Raw genomic sequence first — 25,987 nt, forward strand, 5'->3', positions numbered from 1 at the left:
ACATAGGCTTTTGATTAAAAGTGTGTTTAAGGTTAAATTAATAAAACACAACTAATAAACCTCAGATATTCTTCAGTTCTTTTTCAATAATAAATGAGAACATTTCACCCATCTTCTTAAAACATGGACGATGCCATCAAAACTGGATGTCTAAATTATACATATTTAAATAAAATACCTATTTGAAAATTAGCAATATAGCCCTTAAGGTGGGGAATTCGATTGATGTGTATTTATATACAGAGGGTGCCAAAAAAATGTATACACATTTTAAGAAAGGAAAGCTGTATTAAAATTGTAATACTCAATATGTACTGATAACAAAAGATGAATACAAGTCACATGTGACTTCTGCAATTACAAGAGGGGCTCAAAGTGGTTACCATCAGAGTCCAGACACTTCTGCTTGAGCCATGCTGACCAAAGTGTCCACTTGTATACATTTTTTGGCACCCCTGGTACATATATGCATATATATTATATATGTAAGATATATATAATATATATACATTATATACATTATATATATATACACACACAAATATATATGCATTTTTTCCAGATCCTATTTTATTTTATATTAAATATTTGAAAACATTTTTTTACCAATACAGAATGCTCTGATGGACTACATCTCTTTGGTATATTAACTTTTGTGTAACTTAGTGAGATTATTAAAATAATCACATTATTGTTATTTGTTCTTGAAACTATTATCCTTTTGAAAGTAAGCCTTTAATTTATACTTTAGATGTTGCTTATTTTTTGCAGAAAGGATAAAGCTGAAATATATTTTTTAAATGTTTCCACAAATAAGTTATAGAAAAACATAGTAATTAAATCGTACTTATTTCTTTTGAAGGAGGGGATAAGGGTATCTTTTTAAGAGTTCAAATTGTTATTATAACTTCAATACACATTTCAAGAAACACCATTTTCATTTTCATGTAAAATACAGAGCCTTTCTCCTGTCTTTTGCCAATCACTGTTTTTCCACTCAAGCGACCCTGTATTTATTCCGTAAGAAAATATCTATTCATGTGAAAAAAAATCTAGCTCTTCCAATTTTCATTCAATTTGCATCGGTATCTTGGAGATATTCTGAAATCTATTTTTCTTTGTCACTAAAAATGTCATTTTTCTTCATGCTGGTTGAGCTATAAGTAACTTTAGAAGCATGATGTACACAGAGCAAGAAGGTGAATAAATATTTCTTTGTCTATAAATTTAAGTTTAGAAGCAAAATGACATGTCAGCAAAGCAAAAGTTTAAACCTTGATAGGGAAAGAAGAAATGACAAGAAATGACAAGAAGGGAAGAGTATTTTTACACACTACATTCAAAGAGAAACTATGGATTATCTGAAGCCTGAAATACTAACCTAGGTTCAGTTTTCGTGAAGCGTTTCTCATTTCTATTACACTGTGAGAGAACAAGCAACATAATATTACATTCCATGATGGAAGTCATAATATACAATATTCTATTGGAACTACATTAGTAGCTACATATTACCTAAGAAAAGCCAGCATACTTTTGCAATAATAACAGATGAGATTTAGGGGATAATATAGTAAATAAAACTTCATTATCATACACTTTTATTTAAGATCAAATACAGATCTCTTTCCTAGGAGATTACTGCTACAAGAGAAAACAATGAAAATTACTTCCGTTTCATAATTGTGCTTCTATTCACATTCATGTGTTATTTATATAAGATTAATAACCATGAGGTTATATTAACTTTGGACAATAGATATGCACTACAAGTTTTTTTCTGCTCTGCAGTAGCAAAAATTATAGTCAGAGAGAAATAGGGAAGAACAAAGGAAGGGCGCAAGAAGAAAGATGAAGGAAGTTTGGGAGGGAGGGGAATGATAGTAAATGAAGGGAGAATGAGAGAAAGGAGAATCCAAAAATAAATCAGAAATATCAATAATTTTTATATATAGATAACTTCACTTATAATCATTCTGAATATGCATTACATTCAACAAAAGTTTACTGAAAATCTTACTGTGAAAATGTTAGTGTGTAGAAAGTGAAAGAAAAATCTCTGCCCCCCACCCCCACCCCACTTTCCTCAGCACACAGATTGAAACACAAACTCAAACAATAATGTAATAGTGAATTTAGGATTGCTTAAATTTCTGGGTGTTTAAAGGTAATAATACATTTACAAAGTTACTTCGGGTCATATAATGAACAACTGGTTGAATTAGTAAATATTTTCACTTTTTTAGAAATCTAGGAATCGTTTTATTTTTCATGAGTTCACCTCTATTATTATATTTTGGTAAAATACACATAACATAAAATTTACCCTTCTAACCATTTTAAGTGAAAAAGTCAGTAGCATTAAGTACATTCACCTGCTGTGCAACCAATCTCCAGAACTCTTATCTTATATACCTTCAGCTCTGTACCCATTAATTAATAACACCAAATAATCAAAAGAGGTTTTAAACTGAGTTTGATCTATTCCCCTTTACTCCCAGCCCCTGGCAACTGTCATTTTACTTTCTGTCACTATGAATTTTATGACTTTAGGTACCTCAGACATGTGGAATCACATTATTTGTATTTTTGTTGTTAACTTATTTCACTTAGCATAATTTCCTCAAGGTTTATCCATGTGGTAGCATGTGTTAAAACTGTCTTCCTTTTAAGGCTAAATGATATTACATTTTTTTGTATATACCACATTTTTAAATCTATTTATCTATTGATGGACATTTGGATTTCTTCCACCATTTGGGTTCTGATAATAATGCAATGAACATGGGTGTACAAATATTGTTAGAATCTCTGCTTTCAGTTCTGTCCTCAAAAGTGGAATTGCTGGATAATGTGGTAATACTAGTTTTAAATTTTTGAGGTCTGCCATACTGTTTTCCATGGCAATTGCACCATTTAACATTTGCACCAGCAGTGTTCCAATTTCTCTGCATCCTAACCAAAAATTGTTCATTGCTATTTTTTACATAATTGCCATGCTAGTAGGAGAGACGTGTTACCCTGTTTGGTCTTGGTTTGCATTCCCTGAATAATTAGGGATGCTGAGGATCTCATCATTACTGGCTGCTTGCAGATCTTCTTTGAAGATGTTCGTTTTGTTGTCATTGAGATGTAGGAGTTATTTTCATAGGTATTCTAGATATTAACCCCTTCTCAGAAATATAGTTTGCAAATATTTTCTCCTCTTCCATGTGTTATAGTTTTTTACTCTGTTGATAGTGTCCTTTGATACACAAAATATTTTAATTTTGATATAGTCTAACATCTGTTTTTTCTTTTGTTGTCTGGGCTTTTAGTGTCATATCCAAGAAATCATTGCCAAATCCAATTTCATGAGATGTTTCCCTTATGTTTCCTTTTAAAAGTTATACAGTTTTAGTTCTTATGTTTAGGTTTTTGATACATTTTAAATTAGTTTTCCTAAATAGTACAAGATACAGGTGCAACTTCATTCTTTTACATGTAGATAACTAGTTTTTTCCATCACCATTTGTTAAAAAGACTGTCCTTTCCCAATTGCATCAAGGGTAAAGCGATGACAGCTCTGAGGGCCATTCCAGAAAAAGAGTTCCAAAATTGCTTTGAAGGTTGACTAGGCACTGCATTGGTGTATAGCTTCCCAAGGGGAGTACTTCAAAGGTGACTGTAGTGATATTCAGCAATGAGGTATGTGGCACTTATTCTAGAATGAATTTGCAAACTTAAACGTCAGACCTGGGGTGTGTGTGTGTGTGTGTGTGTGTGTGTGTGTGTGTGTGTGTGTGTGTGTGTGTGTGTGTGTGTGTGTGTGTGTGTGTGTATTCCAGGGGTGCCAAAAAAAATGTATACAAGTGGACATTTTGGTCAACATTGCTCAAGCAGTAGTTTGCCATAATCAGATGTGTCTGGATGCTGACGGTAACCACTTTGAGCACATCTTATAATTGCAGAAGTCAAACGTGACTTGTATTCATCTTTTGTTAGAGGTATATATTGAGTATTAAAATTTTAATACAGCTTTCCTTTCTTAAAATGTATATATGTATATGTATATGCATATGTATCTATCTACCTATAATTTTTGGCACCTTCTGTGTGTGTGTGTTTTATATATAAAAATGCTTTTAATTTTCACTTAGTTATTTCATTGTGCATAGTTTAGAACAAAGAAAATAATCAAAAGAGGTTTTAAACTGAGTTTGATATATTCAACTTTTCTCAGTTGGTGGAAACCATTAATAGTCAGCCTCTTTTCATTTAGATATTAGTGTTTGGAATTGGGATCATTGTGTCTTTTCAAGATGTTTTCTATGTCATCCTATGTCCTATTTAATACAAGATTTCTCACTCTTATTTAGTCATGAGTAGGAACTAAACTCCATATAATGACATGTTCGATATGTATACAAACATAGTCACATACTTTTAAATATTAGAATTTTAAAAACTTATATAAATTTTCAAATACACAGCTTTCCAAAGATAACAGATTAGAAACAGAATATATTGTTTAGACGAAAAGCAAGTTATGAAAAAAGCACAGGATTAAAATAAAGAGCTGTTGGTATTAAAGATTTTCATTACTTACTCAATATCTATGCTATTTTGCATTTAACTCAGTGTGAACTTTATTTTCTTCTTGCAGATAAAATTAACTGATAAATACAATACAGTCAAAATAACATTTATTTGTAATAAAATGCATATAAAACTTTACACAATGGCAACTAAAGTAAACATTTAATCAACTCTTTTACAAATCATATTTGTTAGTTTAGCTGAAAATTATTTTGTCCAAGGGGGGCACATTCTAAGACCCCCAGTAGATGCCTGAAACCAGTTAGTACTGAACCCTATATATGTTTTTCCCTGTAACATACATACTTTACACTTAAAGAAGCACTTTACAGCTTCTGTTTGGCATACTCAAATTGCCAGCATCATTACTCTTGTGCTGTGGGGCCATTATTAACCAAAATAAGGGTTACTTGAACACAGTCACTGCGATACCACAACAATTGATGTGATAACTGAGATAGCTGTTAAGTGACTAATAGGCAGGAAATCTATATAGGGTGCATACACTGGACAAAGTGTGGATTCCCGTCCCACATGAGACAGAACAAGACTGTGTCAGAATGGTGTGCAATTTAAAACTTGTGAATTATTTCTGGAATTTCCCATTTAATAATTTTGGACCAAGGTTGACCAAGGGTAGCTGAAACCACAGAAATTGAAACTGTGGATTAGGAGACTACTGTACTGTCTTAAGGAAAGAAGGCTTAAATTCCAGTCTTAGATAAACAACTTGAGTAGCAGCACTTTCAGTAGCATTGACCCTAGAGTAAGACATTCAATTGGGAGGCCTTCAGGATTATATAGCTAGAAATTCTGAGGGCTCAGCGCTCTCAAAATTAGTGTCTGAAGTCCACATAGAGAAACAGAATCAAGTTTCCACTTGTATGGTGATATTTCCCCAGATCTTTCACTGAACAAATTTGAGTCCAGCCAGTATTTCTACTAGGATTTTTTTTAAAAGGACAACAATAAAAAACGATTTAAAACAAATTTAAACTAAAAAGGCTTTTCTTCTGGTGCCAGCAATCTTAAAAAGAAAATATAGTCTTATTTCTAAGTGTTCTTTCCCTTTCCTGTTATTTTTCTCTCTCTCATACCCTTTTGTAAGAAGTGGTAGTTTGAAAAGTAACATTTTAAATAGCAAAATGAGAGAATATAGGTATTTGTAAAGCACTTAGGAAATTGCTATATATATGTAATTTAATTTTTAGGAACAGCAAGATAGAAAATGGGTCTTATAAAGTGTCATTATGGAAATGCTGTATTCTGATTAGTTAACAGCTCTGATACTATTCTAGATTACGACAAATTTAGGCGATTGAACCTTTTCTGTGTTATAAGATTTTACTAGATTTACTAAGAAAAATTTTACTAAGCTTTTCTCAAAATTTTTGAAAATCACTTCTTCATGTTACGTATTTCTTTTCTGCACTGTGTAGTGTGTACAGCCTTGACTAACATCGTCAGCACCCATTTCTGTTATCTCTCTCATTCTTTAGTGACTCCCACTTTCCCCTTATATATTTACCCTAATTCTTACCCTCTTTTTTGGTTTATAGTTTACTGTACCTGACTCATCAGAAATATTACAAATTTCTCTTCATGTATGTTATTTATTCAACCCTCATCTTTTATTTGGTGAATAATAAAAAACTAAGTTCAAAGTGAGGGAATATATATGAAAGTATTGTATGAAATGCAAGAGAAAGTCAAATTGTTCTTGATGATAATTTTATTATGTTTATCAGATTTCTAATTTTGAAAAAAATAGTAAGATTTGACAACAGATATGTAAGACTATATATATATATATACGCTAGGGGTGCTAACAAAATGTATATACATGACTTGTATTCATTTTTTATTATTGGTATATATTGAGTATTACAATTTTAGTACAGTTTTTCCTTTCTTAAAATGTGTATACATTTTTTTTATTCTATCTATCTATCTATCTATCTATCTATCTATCTATCTATCTATCTATCTAATCTATCTATCTATCTATCTATCTATCTATCTATCTATCTATCTATCTATCTATATTACATAAGGGTTTATAAGTATTACATTTCTGGAAAGATAGGATCAATGCTTTAAATTGTCTTAATCCAGTATAGTGGGGAGAGAAAATCTAATCTCTTTTCTTCCTTAGAAATAGATCAAAAGTTAGTGAGTTTTCATCATTTCTCATAAATTATATTTTCCTTTCATTCGTGTATGTTTCTTGATTTCTACTAAACAAATAAGCTTAATTTGAAGAATTTTATACCTGGAAAATTATTTAGACATTTTAATAGAATGTTTAAGATGTGAAGCTAAATCACATCATTTCAGATCTTAGGCAACGTTACCAGCTTCTTCTGCTTATGTAATATAAGGGCTAGAAAGGATATTAGAAAGTTTGATACTTTTTATAATACCCACATCAATTTCCTTCTAATTAGATATCAAGGAAGTAAATAGAGGAAATAATAATAAGCACATATCCACATAAAACTGATTATAGTAGAAATACATTTATCATATTTTGATAGTTGCTTGAAGTTGTTTATTTCTATACAATGGAACACTGTCTAGAGCATATGCATCCCATGCATTCCTTTAGGTACTAAAAAAACCTATCTGTTCTTAGATTCTTTCTAACAGAAGTCTCTAAGGTCAGATGACGTTACTGACTTGGCTTGATGATATAAGCATATATAAAAGGACATTATAAAATGACATTATAAAAAATCACTGCTGGATACACTGTAAAGCAACATTTCCATAATATATTCCACACATGCCAAAACTTTTTTAGACATTAACTAACTTTGCGTTCATGAGGCAGGATAGGTAGCCTAGGGAATTGACAACCGGCTCCAAGGTACAACCTGATGTGCCTCACTAGTTACACAAGTAACAAGTGACTGAATCTGGCACCTACAGCTGGAGAACAAGAACCCGTTTCATTCAGCAAGGCTAATCCCTTTGACCCTGACCTGACCTTTAGGTAATTATAACGTCGTTATAATCTCATTTATATTGCAGTTACTACTTAGGATTCCCAGCATGCATCTGAGGCCATGGCAGTTCTGGAGGAGCCAAATAAGAGAGGGAAACTGAGGACCCCACCTACTGGGAAGAAACTGATGAGCCTCCTCAATGGACGTTTCCAACATCTGCCCACAGGAGGTATAAATACCCCGGATCAGGACTTCCTCCCCAACCCCATCTCTGAGTTGGCCTGCACTTCCCTCTAAGGGTGTACTTTTATTTCAATAGACTTCCTGTGTTCCCCTCTTGAATTCTTTCTTGTGCGAAGACAAGAACTGGGTCACTGCTGCTCTGGGTTGCAACCTCTCTTGGACATCCCCGTGAGCATCCAGGGACATTCACACCTCCCTCAACTTTTTGTTTACTTTCTATTTATTTTTTCTCTTTACATTTAATTTGCGAGGCTATTACATTCTTAAATCCCACAAGGGGAGAATATAATTTAGCAAAATGCAAAGAAAATAGCAGTTCTTCTGATTTGGGGATCTAAACCTTAGCTAAATGGAAAATATTTATAGGGTACTAAGGTACCAAGATTTTAGCAACTGTAAAGATAGAACGCAAGGACCATGAAACAAGTTCTGTCCATTTGCTGGACTTCATGCACATTTAAATTTATGTTTTCCAGGCATGCATAAAACACAAAATCAAGATGTCACAATCATTGCTAATACTTCAATCAGAGAGAACGTTTTTCTATTGGTCTTCATAAAGTTTTTACATCTTTGGGGAAGTGTTTTCTAATTTTCCCTGTAACATTATTTTAAAAGAAAATCTGTACTTGATATTTATTTGAATTTGTTGAATTGCATGGCATCTTTGTGATCCAACAAATATTTATCAGGGAAAAACAAAGAAATAAAAAAATATGTAACAGAAAATAAACGAATGTTTATGCCATGGTACTCACCAGGGTTTTATTTAGATTGAAATGTAATAAGCATTCTTTGAATTCAGACTTTGATATTAAATCACTATTATTTGTTTGGTTCATTTAAGTGAAAAGAATCTTTCCTCTCTTCCAGAAAGTGTCATTATCAGAGCCATTTGATTTCTTTGCATTCTTTTGTTTCTTTATAGTTGTTTATAATTGCTATGCAGGTATAGATATCAAAAACTATTTTGTCAATACATTTGTGCCTTAATATTATTGGTGAATTGTGTATTATTTTTCCTTTTATGCTGACATAACACAAAACTATAATAACTCCATGGTTATGATTGAAACAGTGTTTCAATTCTGAGTCAAAGTTATCAGTAACACTCACTTGAAACAAAAAGTTCCAGTGGCTTTATTTTCACACAATGGTATTTTCATGCCATTAATGCTGCATAACAATAGAGTTAGTTGCCCAAGAAAGTGGGATTTTGACATCAGAATTAAATGTTTCCTTAGAGTGTTATTTTTTTTAATTGAGTCATCAATGCAGCATATTTACTTATTCCACAAGAATTAAAATACTTGAAAATTTACTTAGAAAACTGTTTAAGGACACAGTATTAGTTTATATTTTCTAGCATGTATATATAAATTATCTTTCTCACAAAAGGCTCTATCTAGTTCCACCTATCATGAATCAGAGGTACATCTTCTGTGAATGGCCATTAGGATAAGCCTGTCAACATACCATAATCTAAATTACCTTGGAGAAATTCACTCACATTTTAGTATTATAGTGCTTTCTCATTGAGATTTATAATCTGTCACCTCAGTTTAAACAGATGAATGATAGACTATAAAGTTCAATTTTGAACCACTGTTCACTTTATTTTTCTGAGATGTCTGTATTATGACTCCCAAAAGAGCATATTTTTATTGTGTGTTACTATAAGCAAATAGTTTTGCAATTAATGTTTATAGTTATTAATAATTGCCTTATTTGGTGTTTAAGGTTATAATTCATAAACGTATGAGGCAAACATATGATGCAATATTGACTAATAATTCTTCTCTACTTGTTCTCAGGAAATACCAAATGTGGAATATTTTGAATTAATTCCGACAGGGTCCCTTTTTATCTTAAACCACAGAATAGCATTACAAACCTAGATCAATTTGTTCACAACAATGGTTTACAGAGAATGCCATATTATAAAAATTGCATCTCTCTTTGGCATTATCATGGTTTTGAATGACTGAAAAAGTTTTGCTTGGAAGTTGGTATCTTAACCATGTAAAGTGTTTGATAACAGTTCTACCAGGTGACCCATGAAGATTCGTGAAGCATAACTATATACTAACCACCTCTTTTTAAATGTTTTAAAATTCGGTCTGCAATCTCAGTATGATTCAAATATCGTTCATTTAGCAATAATCATATACTTGATATTGATTTTGGGCTTATAGTTCACAGGTGTTTAATACATGTAATCATCCCTATGAGGTAGTAACTGCTCTTTCTCTATATTATAAATGAGAAAACTGAAGCCCAGAGAGTTGAAATACTTGTGGAGTGCTCATAACTATATATAGCACAGTTGACATTTGTTCCCAGGAAAGTTGATGTCAGAGCCCAGACTTTTAATTCCTCTATTTGCCAGTATACAATTGCATATTATACAAAAGATCTAAAATAGCATTGTCTAAAATAACATTTCCAGTGGAATTATTATAAAAATAATATTAGTATTATGAATATTAACAGTGATATAATCAACACAATCTTCTATTGTGTGCATATGCTCATTTGTATTCTAGATTTTTATATATTTCTGATTATTATAAAAATTCATATTTTATTTTAAATAAATATGATTCTAAACAAAGATTGAGACTATTACATGCTGAGTTTGTACATAAGGATAGTAAAAATGTTATTGACTTCTAATATTGATGTCTTTTAAACCAAATGAAATAGTATCTCAATTAATTAATAAGTTAATCAGAAATAAAAATATCTGAGTGATATAGGGAAACCTGGGATTAAATAATTTAAATTAAAGTTCAAACTGATTGCCTTACTAAGAGAAAACTTCCAATTTTATCTCAATAGATTCATCAATAAATATGCATAGGTCCAAGAATCCATACCATGGATACAAGTTGAACAATATTTCTGATGAGATGTTGATTTCAAATGAAACTCCCATTTTTTGCTCTTTTATTTTTATTACGGTAAACTATACATAAAATGTATCATTTTAACCATTTTTAAGTGTACACTTCTTTTGTACTAATTGCATTCACATTACTGTACAACCATCATCATCGCCCATCTCAAGAATATTTTCACTAATACACACTGAAACTCTGTGCCCATTGAACATAACTCCCCATTCCCTCCTTCTCCTTGCTCCTAGTAATCACCATTCTACCTTCTGTTTACAAACTGTTCTTCTCTAGATATCTTATAGATGTGGAATCATACTCTATTTGTCCTCTTGTGTCTGGTTTATTTTGCTTAGCATGATATCAAAGTTCACCCATATTGTAGTATGTGTCAGAATTTCTTTCCTTTTTAATGTGAAAACAGAAGGTGCAAAAAAATGTATACACATTTTGAGAAAGGAATACACTGTATTTATACCGATAACAAAAGATGAATACAAGACACATTTGACTTTTGCAATTACAAGAGGCACTCAAAGTGGTTACCCTCAGTGTCCAGACACTTCTGATTACGGTATAGTATTGCTTGAGCAATGTTGACTAAAGTGTTAACATCTCTTAAAATGAGTATACATTTTTTTGGCACCCTCAGTATACTACATTTTATTTTATGTATTCATCCATGGATGAATGAAATGAAATTCTTAAAACTGAATTATTTTCCCCATTGTGTACATACTTAGAGAATTTCACGCAATTGGTTTAACAATGCATTTCTTCTTTAGTCTACGTGTTTACAATGCATTCATTATATTAATGACAGTGATGAGTTTCTGATCATAGCTAAAAGACACCTGGAAGACACAGGAAAGCACAAAGTTGAGAGTTATTTTCCAAAGAGACTGGTGCCTTTAGAAACCTCTCTTGCTGACCCATGAAGTCTGCGAGGTTACAGAGCAAAATGAATGATCAACAGACAAATGGCATCATTAAAATTTAAAACTTGTTTTTGGAAATGGTTTGTGATGTGTTTTGTTTCTGTTTAGACTCCCTCTTCCTGAGCATTCAACTTGCAATTTCTTTGAAAAGATTGTTGAATATCATAATGTTCAAGGTATTGTGTTCTACCTGGGAATACAATTTAGCAGTGAAATAGACACCATTATACAAATTATTTTATAGATAATTTCAATTGTGGCTACTGCCATGAAGGCAAAATCCAGAATCTTGGGAGTATTTTAATAGAAGGACATGCTAGTTCTGGCTAAGGTAGGAGTGCTCTTCTTGACGCTGCACCTGAGTTCTTTGTCTGGTGTCCACTCTCTTGACTACATTCCCTGATCTTGTCTCTAAGCTTATGGTCGTGACAGTGTAATATTGAAATAACGTCCTTGATTTTGATATTCAGGGCATAACATCAGAGTACCACGGTTGCAATATACTGTAACCAATTCCACATTTTTAGCGGGTTCATGATAAGGTATTAGGCATATGGGCTGCCTGTGTTCAAATCCTAGTCATGCTATACACTAGCTGCATGGCTTTAGGCAAGTCACATAATCTCTGTGAGTTTTACCCACCAATAAAATGTGAATTAATAATAATAATAATAAATAATAATAATAATAAATTCTTCATAGAGTGACAAAAATTGAAAAAACAAAAAAAAATATCAGATAGAATAATGCCTGACAAAAAAAAATAAGCCTTATATGCCAATTAGCTACGACTAGGACTTTTTTCAATGTCTGGATTGGCTACAATTAAACTATAGATGGAGAGGATAGAATGGTCTTTAATCATAAAGACGATCATGCTCATACTTGAGATTTTTAGTCCTTTATCCTTTGCACAAAGTGAATTTCATCTTTGTCTTCCGATATTCAGCATATTCAAAAACAACAAATGCAAGATTTTTTTTTTCATTTTCTTTGAAATGATGCCAAGATTTTATCATCTCTGTTCACTGCAGAGAGTTTGCTACCACTGTTTATGTCATGTTAAATAAGTTCCACTGCAGCACAGAAAAGCATCAGCCATTTCTGGCCTAAAATAACTCAGTAGTGTGCCAAACTGAAAAGAAGCAACTCTGTGTGACTGCCTACAGGACCTTAGTGAAAGTGGTGAGGTACTCCGTCTGTGAGCTGAGAGAAAATGTAGATTGCTGTTAATACACTCACGTCTCTTGTAATATTGATTGTAGGAACCAAATAATGCAAACACTAAAATGACAAAACATTTTTTTAAAGATTTTTATGAATATAAAACTTACATACAATGTTATCTTAGTTTCAGGTGTACATCATGGTTATTCAATAGTACCCACCTGGCACTATACAGAGTTATTACTACATTATTGATTGTATTCCCTGTGCTAAAGAAGTGATCACCATGGTAAGTCCGGCAAATATCTGACATTGCACCACACTATCAAAATATTATTGATCTTATTCCCCTTTTACATTTTTTAATTAGAGTTCACATTCAGTACTATTTTATATTACCTTTTTTAATTAAATTTATTGGGGTGACAATTGTTAGTAAAATTACATAGATTTCAGGTGTACAATTCTGTATTACATCATCTATAAATCCCATTGTGTGTTCATCACCCAGAGTCAGTTCTCCTTCCATCACCATATATTCGATCCCCCTTACCCTCATCTCCCACCACCCACCACCCACCCCCCTTACCCTCTGGCAACCACCACACCATTGTCTGGTCTATGAGTTTCTGTTTCTCATTTGTTTGTCTTGTTCTTTTGTTGCTTTTGGTTTATATACCACATATCAGTGAAATCACATGGTTCTCTGCTTTTTCTGTCTGACTTATTTCGCTCAACATTACACTCTCAAGATCCATCCATGTTGTCACAAATGTTCCTATATCATCTTTTCTTACCGCCGAATAGTATTCCATTGTGTATATATACCACAACTTCTTCATCCATTCATCTATCGAAGGACATTTTGGTTGTTTCCATGTCTTGGCCACCGTAAACAAAGCTGCAATGAACACTGGAGCACACGTGTCTTTATCTCTAAATGTTTTCAGATTTTTTGGGTAGATACCCAGGAGAGGGATTGCTGGGTCATATGGCAATTCTATTCGTAATTTTTTGAGGAACCTCCACACTGCCTTCCATAATGGCTGCACCAGTCTGCATTCCCACCAACAGTGTATAAGGGGTCCTTTTTCTCCACAGCGTCTCCAACACTTGTTACTATTTGTCTTGTTGATGATAGCCGTTCTGACTGGGGTGAGGTGATATCTCATTGTGGTTTTGATTTGCATTTCTCTGATGATTAGTGATGTTGAGCATTTTTTCATATATCTATTTGCCATTTGTATGTCCTCTTTGGAGAAATGTCTCTTCAGGTCCTCTGCCCATTTTTCAATTGGGTTGTTTGTTTTTTTGTTGTTGAGTTGCATGAGTTCCTTGTATATTCTGGATACTAGCCCCTTATCAGAGGCACTGTTTGCAAAAATCTTCTCCCATTCAGTTGGTGGCCTCTTTATTTTGTCAATGGTTTCTTTTGCTGTGCAGAAGCTTTTAAGTTTCATATAGTCCCATTTGTTTATTTTAGCTTTTACTTCCATTGCCTTTGGAGTCAAATTCATAAAATGCTCTTTGAACCCAAGGTCCATAAGTTTAGTACCTATGTTTTCTTCTATGCAGTTTATTGTGTCAGGTCTTATGCTTAAGTCTTTGATCCATTTTGAATTAACTTTGGTACATGGTGACAGATAGCAGTCCAGTTTCATTCTTTTGCACGTGGCTATCCAGTTCTCCCAGCACCATTTATTGAAGAGGCTGTCTTTGCTCCATTGTATGTTTTCAGCTTCTTTGTCAAAAATTATCTGTCCATATTTATGTGGTTTTATTTCTGGGTTCTCAATTCTATTCCATTGGTCTATGTGTCTGTTTTTCTGCCAATACCATGCTGTTTTGATTATTGTGGCCCTGTAGTACAAGCCAAAGTCAGGAAGTGTGATACCTCCATTATAGTTCTTTTTTCTTAAGATTGCTTTGGCTATTCGGGGTCTTTTGTGGTTCCAAACAAATCTGATGATTTTTTGTTCTATTTCTTTAAAATATGCCATTGGGATTTTGATGGGGATTGCAGTGAATCTGTATATTGCTTTGGGTAATATGGCCATTTTAACTATGTTGATTCTTCCAATCCATGAGGACGGAATGTCTTTCCATTTCTTTGTGTCTTCTTCAATTTCTTTCAAAAAAGTCTTATAGTTTTCAGCATATAGGTCTTTCACATCCTTGGTTAAGTTTATTCCTAGGTATTTTATTATTTTTGTTGCAATTGCAAAAGGAATTGTTTTTTGTATTTCTTTTTCTGAGATTTCATTGTTAGTATATAGGAAGGCAATGGACTTTTTTGCGTTGATTTTGTAGCCAGCAACTTTACTGTATTCGTTGATTGTTTCTAATAGCTTTTTGGTGGAGTCTTCAGGGTTTTCTATATTACTTTATATTAGTGTACAGCATAGTGCTTAGACATTTATATAATTTAGGAACTGATCCCCCTGACTAGTACCACCTGGCACTACACATAGTTATGACCATATTATTGACTATATTCCCTATATTTACATCCCCATGACTATTTTGTAACTACCAATTTGTATTTCTTAATCCCTTCATCTTTTCACCCTGCCATCACCCCACCATCACCCCATAGACCTAGTACCCATCTGACACCATACACAGTTATTACAATATTTGACTTCATTCCTTATGCTATTCCCTATAACCCCATTGCTACTGTGTAACAACCAATTTATACCTCATAATCCCTTCCCCTTTTCACCTACTCCCAAACCCCCTCCCATCTGACAAGCATCAAAATGTTCTCGGTATCTATGAGTTTCTGTTTCATTTGTTTATTTTGTTATTTAGATTCCATTTATAAGTGAAATCATATGGCATTTGTCTTTTGCTGTCTGACTTATTACACTCATCACAGTACCCTCTAAAATTTTTAACGAATGTATTTTGGTCCAAAGGTAAAGTACAGTGAAGTAGTATCATAGACGTACAATGTTTAAAAATGAACACATGCTAGCCAAAATATTAAATAATCTTTCTCTAAACTAGCCATTTCCAGCAATCATGGTATCTGTCGTATTTTAATGGCTGATAGATGGGCTATTCTTTTTGTAATTGCTGAATCCTCTTTAAACTGAGTTACTATGAGATTCCATCTTGTGTCAAAATAAAATCTTCTAAAAAAACATGTCTTTTCTTGTTGCCGATCCTTACTAAACAATATGTATCTCATGCTCTCCCAACAATATGATTGCCTTTGATTTTACCTGAGTAAGACCTGGGTTTCAGTATGTTAGCTTACAATTGCAGTGTGCTTAGAAGTTATTTCATGCCAAGTCTTAAAGATTTTGAGTCATTGAAATGTACAATAGTGATCTCCCGCGGGCACATTCTGCTAACCATTGAGGTCTTCCCGTCTAAACACAAAGTGCAACATATATCCTGCAATTCTGTATTGTGAACTAACAACTTCCTCTAGGAACTGCCATTACCAGAAAACAGTACATTGTACTACCTACTGGCTTATGTGATTGAGAGAAAAAGACTTTTACTTCTTATGCCTTTTTAGAAAGAAGTTCATTTGAATAGCATACAGATTAATCAGTAATGAACAACTGTGTGCATCATAGGTTGAGAACAATGTTTAACTATATGTTAGTAGCACATAATTTCAATAAACTGATATATTGCCCTGATTTTATTGAGTGCTAGAAAACAATTTGAGATGCTTTCTTTTCTTTCAGAAAAATGAAGGCTCAAATTGGTGTTCACACCAGTGTATAAAAATAAGATATTATATAAATTTACTCAGGCCATTTTCTAATTACTATCATTTCCCTTGATGAGGTCTATAATTTTATCGTTCAGTTTTAGAAGTCACTTGATATAGGAAGTAATGAACGTGTTCTTTTGTTGTTGTTTTTTTACTCAGTGTTGTGGTATTGTAAAGTCAAGGATGTACAGAAACCCTCAGCTACCTTGAACATTAAGAATGTAAAAAATGATGAAAAATACCAGATGCTGAAGGACTGTGAAATTAAGATTGTGCTGCACCAGCATATTTAGATTTAGTTTGGTTAGTAAGCAAAACTAGAGCATCTATAAAGCATGCTCTAGTTTTGATCACTTCCACAATATTAAAACACATTGAAAGACATCACTGAGTAATAAACGAAATAAAATCTGCTGAGTCGTTAAGGTTCATAAATAACAGACACCATAAGAAATGCTAAAAAAATACACATTAAGTTATTTTTACTGGGTCAAATGTGGAAATGTTCTGAAATACAGCATGTATAAAATATGTCCTATCTCCAGATAATCTTTATTTTTTTTTAATAAACATCGTACGTTGAATATCTAAAAAAATGAGTTTCAAATAGTAAGTTGCTCTAACAGCTCAGTAGGAATGTGTTATATTTTTGAAATCCTTTCACTCTCAGTAAATATTCAGAAAAAAAACTTTAAAATAAGAAATATCTAGGAATTCCTTGAGTGTGGCTACATAAAGTTGGCAATTATTTATCCAATAAAATAATAGATTTGTAGCCTTAAATCTTATACAGGAATTATGTTCCTTATTATTTCTTTTTAATAACGAGCAAACTGTGTTCACAGAAGAACAATGGCTTAGTCAATCTCAATTCCAGCTATTACCAGTTTGTATTCTATCAAAATTTTCAAATATCATCCCACTTATCTAGTTGTAAACTTCATCAATAGATCAAAATGTGCTGAGTGTGGATTCTTTCATTGTGGATTCATTCATTGTTCAGTATATATGTACCAATGTGCTCAAACAAACTAACAATATGTATATACATAAAGTCTATATATGTAAAATTTATATAGACACACATATCCTTACATATTGAATAAAATGGTTATTATAATGTTAACATTAATAGTAGCGATACTATTCATAATAATAAATATCTGGGCTGAAGTTCAGGAAATAATATCAATTCACCTTTGAATCTAAGAAGCTGGCCTAACTTGAGTGATCCATTTAAGTACTGTGTGGACCTGTTTACACATTAAAAATTGAAATTGGACTAAATAATGTCTAAACTGCTTTGTGGCTTGGAGTTTGTACTGGTCTCTTAACAGTGTTTGGTCATCTGAGTTCCAATCTTGGCTCTTCCACTATTATATAGGTTACTTTGGTTAAGTTATCTAATACTAATCTTAGTTTATTCACTTGTCAGAAGAAGATAATAATAGTAATTCCTTTATATGGTTTTTGTGGGGATTGATTGTGTAATAGTACAGTGTTTGGCATAATGAAAGTACTTGGTGTTAGTTATTTTTGAATTTGCTGTTAGCATCAAGTTTAATTTCTGAATAATGTAATGCTGATCCACTGCCATCGGTACCATTTATTCTGGACTGTTTATTCCTGTACCATCTAATGGTGCTTAGTAGCCTATTTTTATTATGTACCTTTCAAATAAATTAGATATTTCAGTCTCTTCTTACTTAGTCTCATATTTGCTATTTGATCCTCACACTGATTTTTTTTTTTTTTTTTAAGAATCAAGATTGCTGTCTGATACATGAGCTATCTATCATTGGCTAGTGCTTTAGTTGGAAATACTTTATGATTCCACTCACATGAAAATCTAGAAAAGACAAAGATATAGTGGCAGAACCAAGATGTGTGGTTGTTGGAGTTAGGGATGGTGACGGGAGACAGCCTGTGAAAAAAACAGGAGAGGACTTTTCAGGCTGATAGGAAAGTTACACATCATGCTTGTAATAATACTTACTTGATTACATTACATTGTCATAGGTCTTTAATTTGTGAATTTAAAATTGTTAAACACTGTTGTATGCAAGGAATATCTCAATAGATTTATTTTTTTTAAATATAGATATCAGTTGAGAGGTACAGTATAGGAGAGCACAGATACCTTCTTTTTCAGTCAATGGCCATGAATTCATTTATTTATAAAAATGGTGAATTTATATATCTTTTTAAAAATAGTTATTCATGATTCTTCCTTTATTTTCTTCATAACTTGTATAATTTTATTTATCTCCTGAGGAAATTCTGAAATATGTGAATTGAGTAAACTAGCAAAGACAGTCTTTTCTTTTCAACAAATGGTCTGGAATAACTGGAGATTCAAAAGTTGAAAAATGAATCTAGACTCAGACTTTACACCTGCACAAAAACTAAAACAAAAACTAATAGACACAGACAATAGTTTAGTGGTTACCAGAGGATAAGGGGTAAGGGGGTGGTAGATGAGGATAAAGGGGATCAAATATATGGTGATGGAAGGAGAACTGATTCTGGGTGGTGAACACACAATGTGATATACAGATGATGTATTACAGAATTGTACACCTGAAACCTATGTGAGTTTACTAACAATTGTCACCCCAATAAACTAATTAAAAAAACACATTCCTAAAAGTAAAAGTAAAAAACTATAAACATATTAGATGATGACATAGGAGAAAACCTGGATGACTTTGGCTATGTTGATGACTTTTAGACACAACAAAGCTGTATTATAGGAAAGAAGAACACGATAAGATGGACTTTATTAAAATTTAAAATTTCTGCTTGGTGAAAAATACTGTTAAAAGAGTGAAAAGACAAGCCACAGAGACTGAGTATTTTCAAGAGTTACCTGATAATGAACTGTTATCCAAAATATACAAATGATTATTAAAGTCAACAATTATAAAACAAACATTCTGCTTTAAAAAATGGACCAAAGACCGTAACATACACCTCACTAAAGAATATAAACAGATGGCAAAAAGACAAGTGAAAAAACGCCCTATATTATGTCATCAGGGGAATGAAAATTCAAACAACAATGAGATACCACTACACACCTATTAGAGTGGTCAAAACTCCAAATCCTGACAACCCCGAATGCTGATAAGGCTGTGAAGCAACAGGAAATCTCATTCATTGTTGGTGGGAATTTAAAATGGTACAGCCACGTTGGAAGTTAGTTGGGCAGTTTCTTATAAAATTAATTATACTCTTACCATACAATCCAACAATCATGATTCTTGGCATATACCCAATGCAGTTGAAAAATTAAGTCCACCCCAAATTCTGAATATGGATGTTTATAGCAGCTTTATGAACAACAGCCAAAACTTGGAAGCAAAAAAGATGTCCTTCCGTAGGTGAATAGATAAATAAACTGTGGTTGATACACACATGAAACATTATTCAGTGCTAAAATAAATAAATAAATAAATAAATAAATAAATAAATAAATAAATAAATAAAACACAAAACAACTATCAAGCCATGAAAAGAAATGGAGGAAACTTAAATGCATATTACTAATTGACAGAAGCCAATCTGAAAAAGCTACACACTGCATGATTTCAGCTATATGACATTCTGTAAAACATAAACTATGGAGACAGTAAAAAGATCGGTGGTCAAGACTATCTTTGCTCCATTGTATTGTCTTTGCTTCTTTGTCAAAGACCAATTAACTGTATTTATGTGGGTTTTTTCTGGGTTCTCTGTTCTATCCATTGATCTATTTGTCTATTCTTTCACCTGTTTTGATTACTATACCATTATGGTAAGTTTTGCAAAGCCGTAGTGTCAGTCCTCCAACTTTGCTCTTTTCTTCAATATTGTGTTGACTATTCTGTCTCTTTTGCCTTTCTGCATAGACTTTAGAATCAGTTTGTTAACATATATATAATCTGTATGCAAATGCTGCTATTTTGCAGGGGACTGTATTGAATTTATTTTAATTTAAGAAGAACTGATATCTTGACAATATTGAGTCTTGCTATAATGAGTACTGAATATCTTTCCATTCATGTAATTCTTCTTTGACTTCACTCATTGGAGTTTTGCAGGTTTCCTCATATAGATCATGTGCATATTTTGTTAGGTTTATACCTAAGTATATCATTGTTGGGGACCTAATATAAATGGTTTTTGTTTGTAATTTCAAATTCCACTTGTTCACCGCTGATGTATAGGAAGCTATTTCGCATATTAACCTTGTGTTCTGCAACCTTGCTATGATCTCTTATTAGTTTCAGTGGTGGTTTTTTGTTGCTGTTGTTGTTAACTCTTGTATATTTTCTACATAAACAATCATTGACACCAGTAAATAAAGACAGTTTTATATTTTCCTTCCTGACCTCTTATTTCCTTTTCTTTCTTATTTCATTAGTTGGAATTTACAGTACAATGTTGAACAGCATTGGTAAGAGGGACATCCTTACCTTGTTCCTGGTATTAGTGGGAAATTTTCCAGTTCCTAGCCATTAAATATGCGAGCTATAGGATTTTTGTAGATAGTCTTTATCAAGTTGAGGAAGTTTCCCTCTATTCCCAGTTTACTGAAAGTTTTTATCATGGATGGGTAGCGGATTTTTTTCAAATGTTTTCTATGCATCTATTGATATGATAGTGTAATTTTTTCTTTTTCAGCCTTTTCCTGTGATGGAATATACTAATCGATTTTCAAATGTTGAACCAGTCTTGTATACCTGGGATAAATCCTATGTGGCCATAGTTTTACAAAAATATCAAATACACACACACACACACACACACACACACACACAGTATAATAGAAACAATTACAAGTATTTAATCAAAATTATAAATGAGATTATGCTGAAAAAAACTAATGGAAATAAGAATATAACATCAAGGAAAAAAAAACCAGTATGAAAGGAAGAAACTATTGAATAAGTAGCATGATAATAATTTTGCTGAAGTAGGGCAGCAGAGAATTGTAATTTACATTATATAGTCAAATATAAATGTGACAATAAAGTTCTGCATAGAACTATTATAGAATATTATAAATGAAGTCATATTTACATATAAATACACACATATAACTATTACAAAATGCAAAAGTTAAGTGAAATTCATTTATATATATAATCTTTCATTTTAAAAATGTTTAAAAATGATGAAAGAACTCTCTCATCAGGTAAGATACAACCTCTTGATATAGACCTTTTCATAGTAATTTACTTGTGAGATGTTTCTTCTTTTTTACCTTTTTCCCATCTGCTATTTGATCCTACCACAAAAAGAAAGGACTTCCCAGGGTGCTTCAATTCATAAGGGTTTCTAATCAACGTGGGTTATTCGATTCTTTAATTCATAGGGTTTCTAATCAACGTGGATTATCTGATACTGAGATAGTTGAAAGGTGTAACTAAAGGCTTTCAACCATAGCATTCATTTATATGATTCCTCACTGGGATAAATTGTCTGATGAAGAATAAGTCTTGAGTTTTAACAGAACATTTTTGAAATCCCTGACATTCATAAAAATGTCCTTCATATTATCAACAGAGATCACATTTGAAAGTTTTCTCCCCAGCACTTCTTATGGGATATTCAGAAAGATACGAACCGTTCACAAATGCCTTTCCCCACTCTTTGTATTTATATAGTTTCTTATCATTGTAACGCTCCTGATATTGACTAAGCTATAAGTCTTGTGGAAAGTCCATCCCATGTTCCTTATATTCACTAAGTTTTTCACCAGATTGAATTTTCCATTTTTTTAAAAAAAATTCATATATGAAAAAAAAAGTTTTATTAAAGGCCTTTACATAGTTTTTGAATTTCAGGCTTTATCGCCCACGTGCATTATCCAAATATAAATAAAGTATCTGTGCAGACTATAGATATGCCTAAATTGCCTTCATTTGTAGATTTTTCTCACCAGATGACTCTGATTTTGAATAGGTGTGAGCCGCAGTGAAGTAATTTTTACATTTCTTAACACTCAGAGCATGTTCTTCATTACTAATGCTTGGATGTAAAGCAAAGGATGTGTGGTGAAAGTGAGCATGTATTATTAGGTGAATATTATATGTTTGAAATGTCCTCCTGAAATCTGTTGTTTTGTTTTTAAAATTGGATGTCCTATTTCTAATAAAATCTTCGGCAAAGAAATTCAGATCTATGCATTGTAATTTTTCTATTCTTCTATAATTTTACATTTGAATGATACTATTTCAATTTTACAAAATGATTTCTTGATCTTATCCCTTGATGCCTAGTCTGAGCATAGGCTTTTTGTTAGTTTCGTGTCATCCACCCAAGATTCCTTCCTTTACTTCAATAATCAGTAATGAATTAGATCTGTAATGAATTAGAAATATAAAGTTTCATTAAAACTAAGTGTCTGAAGTCCTCCTGTATAAGCCCACTGTGGTCAAATGACTGGCCCATGTTAAAATTCTCAACAGTGATCAGTTTTCTTCTAGATGCTTTTATTAAAAAATAAATAAATAAAAAGACATCCTGAGTAGTCAGAGTCACACAGTACCCTATGTACTACATTGCTTTTGTGTCTATAATGTCTTTTTAATTGAAGAGAATCTGATCATATGAGGTCTCAGAGACCATATATTAAATTAGAGGAAGGACTCTTATTCTAAAATTGAAGACAGGTGTTCTATAAATTAATACTTGTATAATTTTACCTTAGCTTTGTAAATAAATCAATGATGACTAAATAAACAGAATATTACTTCTTTCCAACCAACCATCATGTGCTTTAGTCTTTATATTTTTAAATTAACCTCTAAATGTAAGGACAATACTTAAAGGACAGTTTTGGTTTTTTATGTTTGGTTGGTTTTAAAACATGGTTTGGCAAAAGTTAATTTTATAGTTTTTGTTTCACAATATGTCTTCTTAAAATGTATTTTTTATGTATCTACTGTCTTGTATTTTGAATGATGCATTGAGAATAGAAATGCCAAAGATACAGAAAATGTATAATTTTAAAATGGCATACACACACATGATTTTCAACAATTTCTACCAACAGAAGTTAATATTACCTGCTCAATAATAATGTTTCCTTTAAAAGAATGCAAAACACATGATTAGAGACTATTAACACACTGCTCCTAAACCATATTCATTTGAAAAATGACCATTAAACGGCATATAGTCAAGCTTTCCGCCACTCCCTTAAGTTCTCTTCTCCTAATTTTACCAATTTTGAGGGGCAAGAGGAGATTTTAAAACTTGACCATTTCATTCAAAATAATTAGTCACTGAATTCACAGCTTGAAAATCTAGATTGATAACATACCATAGCTTGTCAGATGGGTTATTAAATTTGTATTCATAGCTAACTCAGAAATATATTTAACAATTCCAAATGTATTAAAAAAAATCTCTGAGATGAATATCACTTTTGTAATAATGCTGTTACATTATGAGTTGCTACTTTAAAATGACCCTCAAAATAAATATTTGTGAATAGCAGCTTGTTGGTATATCCAATACTATAGAAAGATACCTTCCACCATTAGTGCTCTTTGCAGATTAAACCTTCCCCAAAACTGTAACATTTTAATAAATAACACCCTCCATCCACAATTTTTTCTCTTAAATAGAAATTTTAATGAATTCATTATTTCTGACATTTGCATTTGTCTTTAAATGCTACAAGATAACAGGGCTTTAATCATTCCAAATAGCTTTTTAATTATAGACCTAATTACTTTTGCAGAAGGTTAAGCTCCACAAACAGGAATGAAACTGTTTGCTTGCACTTTGTGTGAAGTGTGATGCTGTGCCCTTGATTTAGATATTTGATAAATTTATTTGGTCACTGTTATCTGACTTTTTAATGTAAGGAGACAGAGTTGAGTTTAAGAGAATTTGACATTATGCAGTGTGAATCATGTAAAGATATTTCATTAATTATAGAGTCAGAGAGGGAGTAAGAGACACTCTGCACAAGAGATAGCAGATTAGTAACTGCTTGTTCCAGCCTCCAAGGCTGTACCAGAAGCATGGTCATTTCAATCTCCAGGAAATATAAGGCTGTTGCTTTTCATATTCATCAAAGAATTTGCTGCTATAAAGTTCTTGACAAAAAAGAGGATCACTATTTTGGAACTGTGTTCTGGGGAAGAGTTCAACTAATGATTTTTAGAGGAAAAAACTTTACTAAATTATTTCTTACGAGGGTAGTTGTTAAAGAAAGCCTTGTTTTTCTCTCTGCTTCCCATTGCCAGGCTCAAGTGAGTGATTTTTGAGTGTATAATATCAGATAAATAAGCACTTTTTTGTATTCAGCTGCCCTATTTAATTTATTCAAAATCTTATACGTGAATGCTGAAAATGAGCCCCAAATAGGACAATCTTTGTAAGTTATGGAAAAATGTCAGAATTGTTTATATATCTCTGTTTAATATAGGTAAAAATGGTCAAAGTTCATGACAATTTAATTTGACTGTTTACATCATTATGGCATATATTTTCACATTATATCGGCAATAAATGAAAACATATATACGTATATCACACTGAGACTAAAATCCATTGAAAAACAATCATGAATCCCCTAACGGGGCAACTATGTCAAAGAGCGCATTTGGCTAGTTAAATTTATGTGCATTTCTTATCCATATTGAATACTACAAATGAGATACAACTCAGCTATGTGAGGAATTCGTGGTTATAGGACATGCTCCATTTTTCACAGTTGACATGTACTCACTGACATTTCAAGGTTGGAGAAGGATGAAGTTTCCATTGTTTGGGATCACAATTCACATTAGGAGAATGAGACTATTTAAGATGGAGTCAGCTGAATGATGTTTGTAGACACTGGTAACCACATTTTTCATGAAGGTTTCCCTAAAGATTAATTGTATGACTTTAACCATAAAGATTTCTCAGTTGAGCTTAATTGAACAAGCTTTTATTGAGTTGAGTGTCACCATACATCAGACCTGTGCCATGTGCTTGGGATGCAAAAGAGTAAAAAAGAGTAAGAAGCTCAATGCTTCTCATAGTCTGTTCTGCAGAAAAATTAAATATGAGGTAAAAAAATTTATGACAGACTATGTACAGAAATACAGAGTATAGATGTGGTACAAATTGGGGATTCGAGAAAAGTTTCCTAAAAGAGCAGATTCTAGGGTTCTTGGGAAAGATAATTATGAGTTATCGAAGTGAAGTTAGACAGTGTTTACTGACAGAGATGATTAGCAAAAAATGAAAAGTTTTAACTGTCAGTGTCATATGAAAGCAAGATACTGTTGCATGGGGCAGAGTACATGGTTGGAGACAGGAAGAGGAAGCAGATGAACTTGTAAAAAATGTAGGGCGTGGTTAGATAAGGACATTTTCTACGTCATGCCAAAGATTGTGTGCTTTCTTTTGTACTGATGGAGAGACACTGTGGAAATGTAGTGAACAGAATATCATAGGAGAGAAAAATATTTTTAATTGAGACATATTTAT

The sequence above is a fragment of the Rhinolophus sinicus genome, linkage group LG09 (assembly GCF_036562045.2).
Source record: "Rhinolophus sinicus isolate RSC01 linkage group LG09, ASM3656204v1, whole genome shotgun sequence".
NCBI lineage: Eukaryota > Metazoa > Chordata > Mammalia > Chiroptera > Rhinolophidae > Rhinolophus > Rhinolophus sinicus.